Here is a 19640-nt window from a genome sequence, read left to right on the forward strand (position 1 = left end):
GTTGGATAACACGTAGAAGGCGCGGTAGAGGTAGAAGTTGCAGGGAGTCTAGAATCTAGTCCTGATCTGGTGCAACCCAATAAGTTTGCCAAGCTGACAGATAAGGGGAGCAATACTGCAGCATGACGTGGCCCCTAGAAACCAGGGGGCTGTCTCCTTCAGTAAGAAGGTTAATGGGACAGGCAATGTCAGACAGGTGCTGGTAGTGGGAGATTCCATTATTAGGGCAACTGACATGGCAATCTGTCACAAAGGCTGCGCATACCGAAAAGTGTGTTGTTTGCTGGGTGCTAGGGTTCAGCATGTTGCGGATCAGGTTGATCGATTACTGGGAGGGGCTGATGAGGATCCAGCAGTCATGGCACCAATGACAAAGTAAGAGGTAGGTGAAAGGTCCATAAACAGGATTTCAGGAACATAGGCCATAAGCTCAGGGCAAGGACCTAAAACGTATTTTTCTCTGAAATACTACCGGTACCACGTGCACACCCAAAAGGCAGTGTGACATTAGGGAGTTAAATAAGTGGCTCAAAAGTTGGTGGAGGAAGGAGGGATTTGGGTTCATGAAGAAAAGGGCTGCCTTTGCTGTCGGCTACAGTCTCTACAGTAGGGATGGGCTGCATCTCAATGGGGAGGGTGCAGCTGTTTTGAAGGAAAAAATGACTAGAAGGTTGGAGAAGTGAAAGCAGAGACCTTGGTGGAGGTCGACTACAAGGCAAGAAGAGAGTGTAGATAGGGAACAGGTAAGAGTCATAGTGCATGGAGGCTGGGATAAGATAAAGGAATAAGAACCAAAGGAATAGGAATAGGGAAAACTATATAAAGAGTATGCACTAATGCCAGAAGCCTCACAAACAAAATGGAGGAATTGTAACTGTTGGATGGAAAATATGATATTGTGGGTATCAGTTAAACATGGCTGGACAATAGCTATGATTGGGCTGTTAATATAGATTGTTTTAGTCTTTTTAAAAATAATTGAATAAATAAAAAAGGGCAAGGGGTTTGTTTACATGTTAAATTTTGCCTCAAGCCCGTCCTCCGAGATTAGTGATAATAATGAAAATGTGGAATCCCTATGGGTGGAGATAAGGGGAGGAATAAAGAATAATAAAATATTACTAGGGTTTTTTTTTTATAAGGCTTCAAATATAATGGAGGCAGCAGAGGAACTGCTGAAATGACAAATGGATGAGGCTTCAAAGCTTGGTGAATTACTTATTATGGGGGACTTCAATTACCCCGATGTTGACTGGGGGGCATAAACCTGCAGGTCCTTCAAATGTCGCAGGTTTTTGTCAACAACTAACTAGTCCTGGAGCCAACAAAATGGGAGGGGGGCACTCTTGGACCTCATCCTATCCAACAGACCTGACAGGGTATCAAAATTACAGACTGGGGGGAACCTGGGTAATAGTGACCACAACATCATTGAATTTATATTATGCTTTACTAAGATGATTAATAGAGGGACAATGAACAATCTAAACTTCAGGAGGGCAATTTTTCAGCAGCTAAGGGAGGAACTTGTTGGGATAAACTGGAAGAATTTTCTCACAAACAGAAGCCCCCCCAAATATATTACATTTTCTAAATTTTCTAAATATGGTCAGTGAGAAACACATAGCATATGGTAAAAAGTATAAGAGAAACAAGAAAAAGTCAATCTGGTTAACTGTAAGGCGAGCAATAAGTGATTAAGATAAGGCTTTTTAGATAAGGTTCTAAAAAAAGATGCAATAGGTGAGGAGTTACAGGATTAGAGAGAGAAAAATTAATTCTGTAAAAAAAAATAAAAGATTCAAAAACAGAGGCTGAAAGAAATATTTCCAAGGAGAGTAAAAATAATCCAAAATTATTTGGCAAGTATATAAATGATAAAAAGAGAGTATGGGCCCTCTGAAGAATAACCTGGGGGTCATGGTGGAGGGAAATGAGTTAAGGGCCAGTTTGTTGAATGTTTCCTTCACAACTGTCTTTACCCAGGAATATCCCATGGTGGAAGACACGATTAGGAATAATGTAAATTCTCTTGGGAATGTCAACAGTTTATGAAGAGGTAAGGTGCCACCTCTCAACCACTTAAATAGAAAAACCAGGCCCAGACGGCTTAATTATTTATGCACTATGATAGACAGACCATTATTTTTAATATTTGAAGATTCCTTGTGGACTGGTTCTGTTCCACAGGACTGGTGCATAGCAAATGTGGAGCCAATATACCAAAAAGGATCAAAAAGCGGTCCTAGAAACTACAAAAAGTCTTACTTCTGTGGTGGGGAAAATATTTGAGGGGTTTGTTAGAGATAGTACCCTGGAGTATCTCACTGTACATAACCTTATAACCCAGAATCAGCATGGGTTTATGAGATATAGGTCCTATCAGACTTGATTGGCTTCTTTGAGGAGGTTATTTCCAGGCTGGACCTGGGGTAGGCTGTGGATGGCGAATATCTGTAATGTTGAATATCTGTCAAGGCATTTGATATAGTTCAACATAAAATGTTGGTGCAAAAATGAAACTGTTGGGACTAGAAGAAAATATATGTTCGGGCAAGCAATTGGCTTAGTGATAAAAAAGAGAGGGTCGTCATTAATGGCACATTCTTAGATTGGGTTGACGCTACCAATGGAGTGCCACATGTCAGTACTGGGCCCCCTTCTTTTTAATATTTTTATTAAGAGCTCTTAGAGGGTTTACAAAGAAGAGTTTACATATTTGTAGATGATACTAAGCTCTGTAAAGTAATTAATACAGGATAGTAGAGCATTACAGTGGGAAATTATGGAAGCTAGTGGAATGGGTGGAGAAATGGTTGATGGTTCAATATAGATATATGTAAGGTTTTGCACTTGGGCCATGGAAACAAAATGTACAATTATGTTTGAAACAGTCAATTACGATGTGATATTATTGCTCTCCAGAAAGGCATCCTTGCACCTCTTGAACATGTTCAAATTATTAGCCATTACAACATCTTGTGGGAAAGAGTTCCATAGTCTCATTGCTCGCACAGTAAAGAACCTTTGTCTATGGCGATGGTAGAACCGCCTCTCCTCTAGGCATAGAAGATGTCTCCTTGTCCTGGTTACAGAACTAGGTGTAAAATGATCCTTGTACTGCCCATCCATTGTACCTTGTAATGATGTCTCTCCTCAGTTGTCTTGTGTATTCCGTCCTTGTAGTCTTATCCCCCCATTCCCCTAATAATCTTGGTTGCTCTCGTCTGCATTCGTTCCCGTTCTTCTATGTCCTTTTTATACACTGGTGCCAAAAACTGCGCACAATGGGGCAGATTTACTTACCCGGCCCATTCGCGATCCAGGGGCGCGTTCTCTGCGGTGGGTTCGGATCCGGCCGGGATTCACTAAGGTAGTTCCTCCGACATCCACCAGGTGTTGCTGCTGCACTGAAGTCCCCCGAGGCCGTCTGGAATGAACTGAAGTTCACCGGCCTATACCTGGCGGTGGTTTTTCCGAATCCGTCTGGTTTTCGTTCGGCCACGCCCCCCGATTTCCCTCGCGTGCATGCCAGCGCGGATGCGCCACAATCCGAGCGGGTGCGCCAAAATCCCGGGGCAATACAGGGAAGAAAAAAAAAAAAATATCGGTGCAAATCGGAAATATTCGGGTAACACGTCGGGAAACCGCGAATCGGGCCATTAGTAAATGACCCCCAATGTGGCACATTTACTGAGAAAGTTCGAAAATGCACTAAAAGTGCTATTTGTGTGTATAATGCTCAGTGCAGCAATTTACTAAGATCGTGCGCCTTTAACGTAGGGTGTGCAACACAATTTGAAAGTGAAATACAGCTCTGGGGCCGAATCAGTCGGGCCGACCGACGGCATGCCCCCTAATTTGTGTGGAGCAAAGACTAGCGCAACTGCGCCACAAAAGGGTTGTGTGCAACACAGTAGTGGTGCAGACACTTCTTAAATACCTCTGAAAGCCAATTTCCACCGAAAGAATGTGCAAAGTCCGAAAAAAGTACGGAAAAAGCCACAATATTTTATGTGTGGTCTGACCAGTGATTTGTAAAAGGGTAAAACTATGTCTTTATTGTGAGAATCTATTCCTCTCTTGATACATCCCATAATTTTCTTTGCTTTAGCAGCAGATGCTTGTTGTGATCACTTAAATTGGGTTTACTATCCACCAATATCCCCAAGTCTTTTTCTTCATCAGTTTTACCAAGATTATAAATTTCATTTCCTCAACCCCAGTACATAATTTTACATATTATCTGCATTAAACCTCCGCCATTTGTCAGCCCAGGCCCCCAGCTTCCCTCAGTAATGTTACACTACCCTCCTCTGTATTTATTACTTTACAGAGCTTAGCATCATCTGCAAATATTGAAACTCTACTTTGTAAACCCTCTAAGAGGTCATTTATAAAAATGTAATAAGAAGCGTCCCCAATATTGACCCATGGGGCTCCCCACTAGTAACATCAACCCAATCTACCAATGTGCCAATAGTGACTAATTTTTGTTCTCTATCACTAAGCCATTTGCTTACCCAAATACACAAATTTTCCCCAAGTTCCAGCAGTCTCATTTTATGTACCAATCTTTTGTGCGGCACTGTTTCAAATGCCTTGACATAGTCCAGATAAATAACATCCACTGCCTCCCCCAGGTGGAATCTGGAACTTACCTCCACATAGAAGCTGATCAGATTAGTCTGATGAAACCGATCCCTAATAAACCCATGTTGATGCAGGGTTACACGATTATTCACAGTGAGATACTCCAGGATAGCATCTTTGATTAACACCTCAAATATTTTTCAAAGAACTGATGTTAGATTAATGGGTCCAGAATCACTTTTTAACCCTTTTTTAAATATTGGCACTGCATTTGCTATGCGCCAGTCCAGTGGAACAGAACCTGTCCTTAATGAATCTTCAAATATTAGAAATAATGGTCCATCTATCGCATTACATAATTAATTCAGTACTCGGAGGTGTATGCCACCTGGGCCCGGTGATTTGTCTATTTTAGTGGTGTTGGGGAGTTGCTGTATTTCTTCCTGCGTTAAGCAACTAACATTTAATGGAGGATATACAGTATATTATTCCCCCTCATGTAATTTCCCATGGGACTTTCCTAGGAAAAGACAGTTGTGAAGATAGAAAGAAAGATTCAATAGATTGACCCTTTTCTCATCCTCCTCCACCATGACCCCCAAGTTATTCCTCCCATTCTGTTTTTAATTTTTTACTATTTATATATATAAATATATTTATAAAGTAATTTGGGCTTTTTTTACTTTCCCTCGCTATTTTTCTGAGCGCGGCGTGCAAGATAGATGCGTCAACCACCAGTTGGGGCTCTATGGTAGAGTATGCCAATGGAAAGTCGCAATTATCTCTAAGCTATTCTCTACACATGGTCTTAGACTTAGATAGTTTTATTGTAAACAAAACAGTTTTAAAACCATGACAATAAATACATACAAGATAATAGAAACCTGTGTCCAGGGGAGATATACCCCGACACTAGACAGCGTGGGTTAACATTGTGTGTAATATTTAGCACAGTGGCAGTAAGAACAACATAGGAATATTGTGTAAGCACACCTGGGAGATGGACAACGAGTACCTATTGTGGAAACTAATCCCCATCAGACATATCTCAAGAAAACAATGCAAGTGCACATAAAAAGAGGGATTCTTATAAGGTTAAAAGAGTCAAATTGTCCTCACCCATAGTGCAGCTGAACTCCACGCTGACCCCGACGCACGTTTCAGCTGTCAAGCCTTCATCTGGGGGTGATGTGAGGCTGACCCGGATGTGGTATAAGTGTATGTAACCAACCAATCAGACAACTACCTGCCAGGTGTTACTTCTCAGGTTAAAGAAACTGCTGCTGCTTCTTGGCGCATGTCAATCAGGACAAGATCCGGATCCCGGAACCGGAAGTCTCGCGTGCGCCCGAGATCTCGCGAGCATGGGGTTGCCATGGTCACGAGATGCCAAGCGCTGTGCGACAACGCCGGTCCGTTCACTGGTCTCCCTGCGCATGTGCACGCAGCGCATATAGTATAAGATGTACAACAACACCTGGACTGTGGTAATGTGGGTGGATTGCAGGACTGGAATAAATAAGATATTGATAAAGTATGTATATTTCAACGGTATAAGCATATTTGGGAATATAGATCTTAAAAAATATATTTAATATATAAAATACGGAAATACATATAGAAGGATGTGTTGTTGCAATTTAGTAAAAAAGGAATGAATGATCCTCACAGGTCATATATTGCACATGCTCAAAAATAAGTGTACAAAAGTGTGGTTATTACGTGTGGTTTGAACAAAACCTACATAAAGAAAAAGTTAACAATTGTTTACAATTGTTTACAAATGTGTGTTAACATGATTACTTGGATGCCATGCTATGTAGCCGTGACACGTTGGTGAAAAGAATTTCTCAGAAGGAATAAAATTGAAAGTAAGAGATTCAAAATGTTATTACAAGTGATAATACAAGACAAAATCTGCATAAATATATGTGTGGACATAAAGAGATACAATTAAAAAAATTCATGCAAACAATTCAGAGAAAAAGTTTATTAATCTTATATGCTCACGTATTGAAGTAATTTGTGTGGGCCCTGCAGAAGAGAGAAGAGAAGAAACCGACAAAGTTAGTATATATATGAATAAAAACAACAATAGATAAAACCGGGGCTGGGGAAGCTTATTCCCCACACACCTTACATTCAGAGGGACTTACCTAGGGATCACAGAAAAGCCGCAAAGGACAGACACTCATTGAGACCCAATGGTTGCATAGTTTGCAAACGCCATATCCACTTTGTTTCCATCTGTTGTAATTTCTTCATAAGGGAGCCACCGCGGATAGTTGTTTCAACATGATCGATTCCTCGAACACGTAGTAGACTCGAGTCGCAAGAGTGATGTTCAAAAAAAGTGTCGTGGAATCGTCTTTAAATTTGAAATTTGATCTTCTTCAGTGTTGTTGGCATTGGAGATCCCAATCACATGTTCGCGTACTCTCACTTTGAGTTCACGGCTCGTAAGTCCTATGTATATCTTGGGACAGGGACACACGGCATAGTATATAACACCTTTCGTGGAACACTTAATTGGCCAGGTGATGTCAAAACTCTTGCTTCCCCGAGAGTTGGTAAATGTTGTGCTACTGTCAATGTTGGTACATGCAACACAGCTGCCACAGGGAGTACACCCCCATTTTGGTTTTGATGCCCCGAAGATTGATGGAGTCGGGGAGGGAGAGTAAAAGCTGTAAACCAAATGGTCCCTCAGGTTTTTAGCTCTCCTTATCGATAGTGACGGATGAGGGGGTATAATCTGTGATAGAATGGGATCAGACAAAAGGATTGGCCAAAATTTATCCAAACATTGGTACATTGTAGACCAATTACTATGGAAAGTTGTTACATACCTAGTGGTATTTGTCTTCGGTTTTTTGGGGCGTGGTTGTAGTAGTGTATCCCGAGGTGTGCCCTGTGCTCTTTTGTTGTGAGGTGAGAAATGTGTCCAACTCATTCTTAGACCCCTGCCAAATGAAATGAGGGTCTAAGAATGAGTTGGACACATTTCTCACCTCCTTAAACAGCAATGATGTCAATATTAAGCTGACGTGGAAATCTGATCCGTGCAAAATTGAATTTCTTGATATATTAATTAAAAGGGATGATCAAGGCTTTTTACAGACTGACCTTTATCGTAAGGAAACAGCTGTAAACTCTCTTTTATTGGCCTCCTCTTCTCATCCATAGCGACTTAAGGATGCTATCCCAATCGGACAGTTTCTGAGAACAAAAAGGATCTATTCGACCAATTCGGATTTTCAGAAACAATCAAAAGAACTACAAACTCGTTTCCTTGAACGTGGATACTCACGACGGGTTGTCGACAAAGCATACAAAAGAGCACAGGACACACCTCGGGATACACTACTACAACCACGCCCCAAAAAACCGAAGACAAATACCACTAGGTATGTAACAACTTTCCATAGTAATTGGTCTACAATGTACCAATGTTGGGATAAATTTTGGCCAATCCTTTTGTCTGATCCCATTCTATCACAGATTATACCCCCTCATCCGTCACTATCGATAAGGAGAGCTAAAAACCTGAGGGACCATTTGGTTTACAGCTTTTACCCTCCCTCCCCGACTCCATCAATCTTCGGGGCATCAAAACCAAAATGGGGGTGTACTCCCTGTGGCAGCTGTGTTGCATGTACCAACATTGACAGTAGCACAACATTTACCAACTCTCGGGGAAGCAAGAGTTTTGACATCACCTGGCCAATTAAGTGTTCCACGAAAGGTGTTATATACTATGCCGTGTGTCCCTGTCCCAAGATATACATAGGACTTACGAGCCGTGAACTCAAAGTGACGCGAACATGTGATTGGGATCTCCAATGCCAACAACACTGAAGAAGATCAAATTTCAAATTTAAAGACGATTCCACGACACTTTTTTGAACATCACTCTTGCGACTCGAGTCTACTACGTGTTCGAGGAATCGATCATGTTGAAACAACTATCCGCGGTGGCTCCCTTATGAAGAAATTACAACAGATGGAAACAAAGTGGATATGGCGTTTGCAAACTATGCAACCATTGGGTCTCAATGAGTGTCTGTCCTTTGCGGCTTTTCTGTGATCCCTAGGTAAGTCCCTCTGAATGTAAGGTGTGTGGGGAATAAGCTTCCCCAGCCCCGGTTTTATCTATTGTTGTTTTTATTCATATATATACTAACTTTGTCGGTTTCTCCTCTTCTCTCTTCTGCAGGGCCCACACAAATTACTTCAATACGTGAGCATATAAGATTAATAAACTTTTTCTCCCCTAATCAGTGACACTTTCGGTATATACAATGGATGGAATGTATCTCTCCTAGGTCAAGATATTTACTTACCAAGTTTCTATCACCACCTTCTGCACCCCACTAATTATATGTATGAGAAAAAATTTTTTGTATGAATTGTTTGCATGAATTTTTTTAATTGTATCTCTTTATGTCCACACATATATTTATGCAGATTTTGTCTTGTATTATCACTTGTAATAACATTTTGAATCTCTTACTTTCAATTTTATTCCTTCTGAGAAATTCTTTTCACCAACGTGTCACGGCTACATAGCATGGCATCCAAGTAATCATGTTAACACACATTTGTAAACAATTGTAAACAATTGTTAACTTTTTCTTTATGTAGGTTTTGTTCAAACCACACGTAATAACCACACTTTTGTACACTTATTTTTGAGCACGTGCAATATATGACCTGTGAGGATCATTCATTCCTTTTTTACTAAATTGCAACAACACATCCTTCTATATGTATTCCCATATTTTATATATTAAATATATTTTTTAAGATCTATATTCCCAAATATGCTTATACCGTTGAAATATACATACTTTATCAATATCTTATTTATTCCAGTCCTGCAATCCACCCACATTACCACAGTCCAGGTGTTGTTGTACATCTTATACTATATGCGCTGCGTGCGCATGCGCAGGGAGACCAGTGAACGGACCGGCGTTGTCGCACAGCGCTTGGCATCTCGTGACCATGGCAACCCCATGCTCGCGAAATCTCGGGCGCACGCGAGACTTCCGGTTCCGGGATCCGGATCTTGTCCTGATTGACATGCGCCAAGAAGCAGCAGCAGTTTCTTTAACCTGAGAAGTAACACCTGGCAGGTAGTTGTCTGATTGGTGGTTACATACACTTATACCACATCCGGGTCAGCCTCACATCAACCCCCAGATGAAGGCTTGACAGCTGAAACGTGCGTCGGGGTCAGCGTGGAGTTCAGCTGCACTATGGGTGAGGACAATTTGACTCTTTTAACCTTATAAGAATCCCTCTTTTTATGTGCACTTGCATTGTTTTCTTGAGATATGTCTGATGGGGATTAGTTTCCACAATAGGTACTCGTTGTCCATCTCCCAGGTGTGCTTACACAATATTCCTATGTTGTTCTTACTGCCACTGTGCTAAATATTACACACAATGTTAACCCACGCTATCTAGTGTCGGGGTATATATCCCCTGGGCACAGGTTTCTATTATCTTGTATGTATTTATTGTCATGGTTTTAAAACTGTTTTGTTTACAATAAAACTATCTATATTTGATTATACTCCCTTTTGTGGAACTCTTTTTTGGTTTAAATAGTATTCACAAGTTCCACTGGTACTACTAATATCAAATTGTGTATATTGCTAGCAAAAATTCTTTTTTGGTTAGGATGGTCTTAGACTTGTGTAAAAATTTGCGCCATTTTGGCGCCTTTTTAAAAAAGGTGATAACTCAGGGAACACTGCAGAAAACTAGACAATGAAAAACTTTGATCCAAGAAAAATATCCCGATTTGGCAAGCTCTGTGCAGCGCTGCGTAATCTGTGTGTGCTAAATACAGAAATTATTATTATTATTAATCTTAAAATATTCAAAAATTCTGATGTGATAGTTGGAAAAATAACAATCTTTATTTAAATACACAAGTGATATAAAAACTTAAAAAGAACCTGTCAGGCAAAATAACCCCCCTAAACTAAATATATTTTCATAAACTGCCATCAGAGAGCATTACCTCTATCCCTTCATTGTCCCTCTAGATGCCTGTAAACCTAAGCAATGAGGTCCTAAAGCTGTATGCAAATGACCTGTGAAATGTCCAATGAGTCATTAGCATATTTAAGCTGTCCAGCTTATTCATGAGTGGGAGGTACCAGCCACACCCCCAGTACATGACTGACAGCCTGTATCATGGTGTGAGGCTGTATAATGATGTGCTTCCTGGTGCTGCTGGCCACACCCCCTGCAGTCTGTGTGTGTATATGGGAGAGATACAACAGCTCCAGGGTGCAACCATGTTATAGCAGAACATGTCACATACTTGTCTAGCTGATGTCTGTGTCTCTGTGTATTACGAGGATGCAGCATGTCAGCAGATGCAGCACACACACTAGCAATGCTTTTCTATACATTACACACAGACATGAGCAGGGGGAGGAGAGGGGAGGGGGAGCAGCCTCATTTACATAATAAAGAAAAGATGATTTTGCAATAATTAATGTATAAAATAACTAGATAAAGGCTGGGATGGGATCCTTGTGAGCTGCTCCACTGGTAGAGGTGACAGAAATAGTGACACAGACCTGATGACAGGTGTCCTTTAAAAACCCATAACATGGTATGAGAACCAAAACCCTCCCACGACTGGATGAAATTGTATCAAAGAATGTATATATCATTTGTCAAATTGTGGAAGAAAAATGCAGGTTTCTAGCCAATAATTACTGAAGATTACTAAAGAGGTAACAAATAATGCTAATAAACAAGGCTGGGACCGCAGCAATAAATATAATTATAATCATATGCACAAAATAACCTCGCTTACATTACCATTAACATACGTTCTTATGGAATGAATGACCCACGCGTATCGCCTGCTACACGGGCTTCATCAGGGGATAGAAACCGTTTGCATGCGCCCATCTTTAAACACCTTCGAACGGGCGTTCCGCACTCTGATGACTTACTCCACCAAAACAGACCAGATTGAGATCCATAAGAACACGTGTGTGTTCAACAGCCGACAACTTTAAAAGGAGGAAGCAGAAATAAAACGATACATGGGCCCCTATGGAGAACAAAAGAGGAACACCAAAATTAAGAAGACACATTGTTAAAATTAGTCATAATGATAAAGACAATTTATACCAACCAGTTGAACAAAACCTTTAAAGGGAATCTGTCACCAGGGACCTCATTTTCACTAACGAAAGGTTGCAGAAAACCATTATACCGGAAGCCCAAACTGCCTTTATGTCTTTTATAAGCATTTGTATTACAATATAATTGTGTGTTATTACTTACCTTGCACCCTGACAAAATCCTGGGGTAGTCACAGGGGCTGGGCTTTGGTTTGGATGCATTTCAAAAACAACATGTGACTTGTCTGAGCTGCTCAGATTTTAGCCCTCACTTTTGTGTTCCAGTACAGCTCCTCCCTCTCCCACTGATGTCAGCTCACCAGGCTGTGAGCTCTGTGAAAGGAGCTGTACAGGAGCACAAAGGTGGGGGCTAAAATCTGAGCACTCTGCAGGGTGCAAGGTAAGTTATAAAACACAATTGTAATGCAAATGCTTCTAGAAGACAGAGAGGCATTTTGCACTGCAGGTGAGATGGGCTTCTGCAACCTGTCTTTAGTGAAAACTAGGTCCCTGGTGACAGGTTTCCTATAAGGTCCATCCTTCAAACTGTATAATCATCTACTGTATAATATGTTAACATGAAAATTACTCTTTGCTGTGGTTTTATAATTAAGGTTCATATTAAAAAAGGTTAATATTAAGACATTTTTCTTTTTATTACACTCAGTGTGAAATATGACAAGTAGTATACAGGGATTTTAGCTCTATTTCTGCAGTCGCTACTTTTCTTGCTGTCTCAGCAGGAGCGGCATGACAAAATATTTCAATCTTAAGGAGCTTATTGTTGCAGGATTTTCATGATAGAACCATTTTTCATCATAACTATTTTAAAAGATGTAAGCTGCTTTACCATTAGCTTTCACCGTATTTAGAGAACTGAAAATCCTCTTCATATAAAAGCATCTCTATATGTGATAATGGCCTTCTTCTGTTCTTAAACCTAGGAAACCTATACATGCACAAAATCATGACAATTTCCTTTTTCGTTCAATATTTTAAAATAATTTTCTTATCCATTTAAGGACTTTGCTCTATTCCTTTATCATTTTTGTCCATTATGCCATTTCTGAGAAATTCCCATTTTAATTCATATTCTAATGAGGCAGTTGGTGCACCAAGGTCGTATCTTCTGCTCCCGGAGCTCTACTTTTCCTCTCTGCTTCACTAGCATCTATGTCAGAAGGACAGGAAAAGAAGGAAATTTGTCCTGTGAGAAACATGCTATGACGCTGGAAGAAGAGGGAACTAATTATATAGTGCTAAGGACACAACCTTGCTGCAAAAGCTGACTAATTAGCATGCATAGTAAATTAGGAATAAATTCAAAATGACACAATGGACAGAACTGCATTTCTCTGCAACATACTACCAGCAGATTATAATACTTGGTTGTGATGGTAGATTCCTTTTAAAAGCGTATCCAGTCACTTAGATAGATATGTGCAGTGTCCTATGAAACCCATTCAACACAATATCCCATCATACTGTGAAAATTCTTAAAAGATATATATATATATATATATATATATATATATATATATATATATATACATTCACCGGACACTTTATTAGGTACACCATGCTAGTAACGGGTTGGACCCCCTTTTGCCTTCAGAACTGCCTCAATTCTTCGTGGCATAGATTCAACAAGGTACTGGAAGCATTCCTCAGAGATTTTGGTCCATATTGACATGATGGCATCACACAGTTGCCGCAGATTTGTCGGCTGCACATCCATGATGCGAATCTCCCGTTCCACCACATCCCAAAGATGCTCTATTGGATTGAGATCTGGTGACTGTGGAGGCCATTTGAGTACAGTGAACTCATTGTCATGTTCAAGAAAGCAGTCTGAGATGATTCCAGCTTTATGACATGGCGCATTATCCTGCTGAAAGTAGCCATCAGATGTTGGGTACATTGTGGTCATAAAGGGATGGACATGGTCAGCAACAATACTCAGGTAGGCTGTGGTGTTGCAACGTTGCCAATTAGTACCAAGGGGCCCAAAGAGTACCAAGAAAATATTCCCCACACCATGACACCACCACCACCAGCCTGAACCGTTGATACAAGGCAGGATGGATCCATGCTTTCATGTTGTTGACGCCAAATTCTGACCCTACCATCCAAATGTCGCAGCAGAAATCGAGACTCATTAGACCAGGCAACGTTTTTCCAATCTTCTACTGTCCAATTTCGAAGAGCTTGTGCAAATTGTAGCCTCAGTTTCTTGTTCTTAGCTGAAAGGAGTGGCACCCGGTGTGGTCTTCTGCTGCTGCAGCCCATCTGCCTCAAAGTTCGACGTACTGTGCGTTCAGAGATGCTCTTCTGCCTACCTTGGTTGTAACGGGTGGCGATTTGAGTCACTGTTGCCTTTCTATCAGCTCGAACCAGTCTGCCCATTCTCCTCTGACCTCTGGCATCAACAAGGCATTTCCGCCCACAGAACTGCCGCTCACTGGATGTTTTTTCTTTTTCGGACCATTCTCTGTAAACCCTAGAGATGGTTGTGCATGAAAATCCCAGTAGATCAGCAGTTTCTGAAATACTCAGACCAGCCCTTCTGGCACCAACAACCATGCCACGTTCAAAGGCACTCAAATCACCTTTCTTCCCCATACTGATGCTCGGTTTGAACCGCAGGAGATTGTCTTGACCATGTCTACATGCCTAAATGCACTGAGTTGCCGCCATGTGGTTGGCTGATTAGAAATTAAGTTTTAACGAGCAGTTGAACAGGTGTACCTAATAAAGTGGCCGGTGAGTGTGTGTGTGTGTATATATATATATATATATATATATATATATATATATATATATACATATGTATATAGATAAACTGCATATATGGAGAAGCAGTAGTGAAAAAACGTTATAGGTGGCAGCCTATGATAAACTGTACTACATTAAAACAAAAAGGCAGCACTCCTAAAAGGGAGGCCAATTTTTAACACAATTTTTAACGTTCTGCTTCTTTACGTTGTGCTTCTTTAAATGACCATATCTCTGGAAAAGCTTAACATATCATAACAATTTTTACTTTGTTTTTTCATGACATATGAGGCTTTAACTTCATCGGATAGTTTTATTAAATTAATTACAAATTTTTCTTTATAAGATTTGCCAATAATTCAATAAGTAGAAACTTTTACCAAAATATGTGTACGGCAGTATTCTATCAGCCTTTCCAGGTTCAGCTACAGATGCAGAGGGTGCGTGTACTTTTGCAAAGTGAAAGTCTCTTTCTTCTATATTCTGCCTTGAGCTGACAGGCTGGAGGAGGGCACACTTCAAACGCCTATATTTCCTGAACACTGAAACACAAATCTTCATATTAAACAAGTCTCCTCTTTAATATGATATATGGTTACAATTGGGAATAGAAATCTGTACATAATAATCATTTTCAATCAATCCTTCTAATTTCCTAAAGACTACTTTCAACCCCTGTTGATGTCCTATCGGGCGTACAAAAACACTATCTATCAGTGATGGCGAACCTTTTAGAGACCGAGTGCCCAAACTACAACCAAAATCCACTTATTTACCGTAAAGTGCCAACTTGGCATTTTAAGCAGTAACTTATTGCTACCTGTTCTTTCACATCTTTCAATTGTATCGACCATCTGAGGCCACCAATACAGTTGAAAGAAGGAGGACAAATGCAGACTATCATTGTCGCTTCTCTCCAGGTTCTCTCTGTACAGGAAGAATGGTGGGTCCAGCAGGATGACCTCCAAAGATAATGCACTTTTTCAACACCACCTCACTTTTCAAGCAGTTCCAAACAGTTAATGAAGTGTCGCTGTAAAATATCACTGAGAGCAACATCTAGGCAAGTTGCTAGGACTGCAGGAAGATTTGATAGATTTGGTCCTGTTTGGTGAGCTGGTCCTGGGGTCCTGGGGTGAAGGCCTGAGTGCCCATAGAAATGGCTCTGAGTGCCACCACTGACACCCGTGCCAAAGGTTCGCCACCACTGCTATATATGAAGCACTATATATGAAGCACTAGCAACTGTCTAGAAAAGTAGCAACATTAGACAGGACTGATTCTGTACTAGCCACAATGGGTCTTCCAGGGGGATACAGTGTATACGGAAAGAATTCAGACCCCTTTAAACTTTTCACTATTTGTTTCATTGCAGCCCATTGGTAAGATCAAAAAATCTTACCATTAATGTTCACACTGCACCCCATCTTGACAGTAAATAAATTGAAAAGTAGATATTTTTGCTAATTTATTAAACTAGAATAACTGAAATATCACACATTTATTCAGACCCTTTGCTCAGTATGAAGTAGAGGCAGCTTTTAATCTAGTACAGTCATGATTCTTCTAGGAAATGATGCAACAAGTTTTTAACAACTGGATTTGGGGATCCTCTGCCTCTTCCTTGGAGATCATTTCCAGTTCCTTCAGGGTGGAGGGTGAACATCGGTGGACCGCCATTTTCAAGTCTCAAGAGATGCTCAACTGGATTTAGGCCAGTGCTCTGGCTGGGCCAGTCAGGAATGGTCACAGAGTTATTATGTGCGAAGATGAACCTTCAGCCCAGTCTGAGGTCCAGAGCACTTTGGAAGAGGTATTAATCCAGTATATCTCAGTACTTGACCACATTTATCTTTCCTTCAATTTCTAGCAGTCACCCTGTGCCTTCAGTTGAAAAACACACACACAGCATGATGCTGCCACCACGTTTCACTGTTTGGATTGTATTTAACAGGTGATGAGCAGCACCTAGTTTTCCCCACACTTACCACACTTAATTTACACCAAAAAGTTCATCTTTGTCTCATGAGACCAGAAAATCTTATTTCTCATAGTCTGGGAGTTCTTCTTGTGTTTGTTTGCAAACAGCATGTGGTATTTTATATGTCTTGCTTCAAGAGGCTTCCATTTTCAGACTCAGCCATAAAGCCCTGACTGGTGGAGGGCTGCAGTGATAGTTGACTTTGTGGAACTTTCTCCCATCTCTCACAGTGATCTTAATCTCTCTCACAATGGCTCTTCTCCCATGGTTGCATTGTTTGGTCCACAGGTTAAGGAAGAGTTTTGGTCATCCCAAACTTCTTCCATTTAAGGATTATGAAGTCCACTGTGCTCTTAAGAATGTTGAGTGTTGAGGCCATTCTTTTGTAACCTTGGACAGATCTGTGCCTTGCCATAATTCTGTTTATGAGCTTCTTGGGCAGTTTCTTAGACCTCATGCACTGTGAGGTCTTATATAGACAAGTGAGTGCTTTTCTTAATCAAATCCAATCAGTTAATTAAACAAAGCTGGACTCCAATAAAGGAGTAGAACCATCTCAAGGAAGGAAATGGACAGCATGTGAGTTAAATCTAAGTGTTATGACCATTTCAGTTTTTCTTGTTTAATAAATTAGCAACAATATCTACATTTCAGTTTTTTTTTCTGTTAAGATGGGGTGCAGAACTTTTTTGATCTTACCAATTGACTGCAATGAAACAAAGAGTGTTCAAATTGCAGATTTTTATTCACTTTTATATAAACCTTGTTCACTTGTCGTCTGATTTCTCTCTGATCTCAGCACCCCCTTTGTCAGCAGATTTAATGACATGGGCAAGAATTCATCAGTATTTGTATTAGGGTGTTTGAAACCCATGCCTTGCATATCATTCCTCCCTGCTCGTATAACTGTTTATACAGCATTAATGAAAGATTCTATACCTGGCTTTACATTAAAGGGTTTAAAATTAATCTTGTTTAATAAACCAAACTGTTTCAATTACAACTATTTACTTTTAGGGTGCTAATAATAATAATACAATCTTATTTATATAGCGCCATCATATTCAGTAGCGCTTTACAAATCATAGTGGACAAATACAAAGAAAATACAACATTACAGAGTACAAACAGTCATATGGAACAATAGGAGTGTGGGCCCTGCTCCCAAGAGCTTACAGTCTATGAGGATGAGGTAAAAGAGCTTGTATAATGCTCCCGCCATTTTTATAGGAACAGAATAAAATAATTTAATAAATAAAAATGATACTTCTTTAACCAGCCATCAGCCTCCATCTTATAAACAAACTCCAAAGTCAATGGGACTGCAGAGAGGCCTGGAGCTTGGTATCTATCTGGTGTTTGATGGATAACAGATGGGAGGAGGTTTATAAAGAGAGAGTTAAAATTTCATGCAGTTAGCAAGTGATGGGTTTTAAGAGCACATATGAAAGTTTGGAGATTGGGTATTAGTCTGATAGTCCAAGGAAGGGCTTTCCAGAGAATTGGTGCAGAGAGAGGTTCAAATGAAGGTAGACATTAATCTAACATGACTGGCAGATTGAAGAGCATGGGTTGGGCGATTGAAGTCAGAGAAGAGAGATAGGGAAATGCAGCATTATGAAGAGCTTTGTGGATGAGGATTATTACTTTAAACTATATACGGAAAGAGAAAGACAACCAGTGCAGTGACAGGCACAAATTGGAGGCATCCGTGTAGCGTTTGGTCTAAAAGACAAGCCTGGCTTCTGCATTAAAAATAAATTGGAGAGGAGTTTATTGAGAGAAAGACCGATTAGTAGAGAGTTACGGTATCCCCGTCAAGAATAATTCAGAGCAACAATTAGCATGTAGAGGTTTCAATTGTAAGAAATTAGGTGGATTCTGGAGATGTTTATGAAATGCATGTGGCAAGAGCAAGCAAGAGATTGAATATGCGGTGCAAAGGCGAGGTCGGAGTCCAGCCCCCCATCCCACTCTCCTTCTCTCGGCACCATCACTCGACCCACTCAGTGTAAGAATTGGGCCTTCTCAGCTGTGAGGTAGAAATGATCAATCTCAATGTGATTACTGTTTGCAAAATGACATTGGCTATTTAATATTTTTTTGACCCTGGCCCAAAAAAATGAAATGAGCATTGTATGAGGAAAACTGGAAAACTTAAGACTGCCAAAGAAAACTTCAGCTTTTTTTAGCTACAATCTTTTAAAGGAATTTTTCCTTAGTCCATTATAGGAGCAATTTATTAATAATTATATTCCATGCACACCATTATTTCATGCCACTCTACAGGATTATAAAAAGAAGTTTTGTCTGTGTTTGATTTCTCCCTTACTTTATGAATAATTGAAGATTATACCATTAAAGCATTCTTAAAATAGCAATCAAGGTTATTTAATAGAAGGTTAATGTCAAAAGCTGTGCTATACAATTATTTTGTAATTACTGTATTATTTTAATCAGTATGGTTCCTGCTAAATGATGTAAGAATATAATCCCCAGTATACAGAAGTGTTTGATTGGACAAGTTGTTAAACTTTATTTAGCTTTTCTTTTTTTTCTCACCCAACTTTAGGAAAACCAAAATTCCATTACGAAATATTCAGCAACATAGCAAGGAAGCAAATTGGATTTGGACCTGCCTGACAAAGTAAAGTAGGCCAAAAGAACATTAGAAGCTAGAAATCATGGGGAGATTCAAAGAAATTAAGGAACAAATGCGAAACAATCAATCAGTCTGGAAAAAGTGTTACAACCATCTTAAAGCCTTTGGGACTTAAGATAACCACAATGAGATCCATTATTCACAAATGGAGAAAAAACAAGAAAAACTCTGGTGAACCTTCCCTGGAGTGGCTGGCCGTCTAAAATTACCCCAGGAGAGCAGCATACTCATTCAAGAGCTCACAAAACACCCCAATACAACATCAAAAGTACTACAGTCCCAATTTGCCTCAGGATTTTTCAGTGATTACTCCGTGATTAGTACAGTGTCAGCTCTGCTGCATATCGGGAAAACAAATCTCACTTTTGGCATCTACAGGCACTTCGGCATTCTTTCAAAAAATAATTGAATGAGTCGGAGGCGCTCCAGTTTCTTGATGCTGGAGGTGTTCCGATTGTGACATCAGCAG

The 19640-nt window shown here is 40.2% G+C and overlaps 1 protein-coding gene across 2 annotated transcripts in view; it reads left to right on the forward strand.

Annotated features, from left to right (window-relative positions):
- The first annotated feature begins 19079 nt into the window (after positions 1-19079).
- MC2R (melanocortin 2 receptor) overlaps positions 19080-19640 on the forward strand; it is a 33012-nt gene continuing 32451 nt past the window's right edge. Inside the window, exon 1 of one of the 2 annotated variants that reach the window (XM_072154705.1) lies at positions 19080-19161. The gene's annotated coding sequence lies outside the window, so the exon portion shown is untranslated. The remainder of the gene's footprint in view (positions 19162-19640) is intronic. The other variant, XM_072154708.1, reaches the window with a different exon arrangement.

Source organism: Engystomops pustulosus, chromosome 5 (assembly GCF_040894005.1).
Source record: "Engystomops pustulosus chromosome 5, aEngPut4.maternal, whole genome shotgun sequence".
NCBI classification, from domain to species: Eukaryota; Metazoa; Chordata; class Amphibia; order Anura; family Leptodactylidae; genus Engystomops; species Engystomops pustulosus.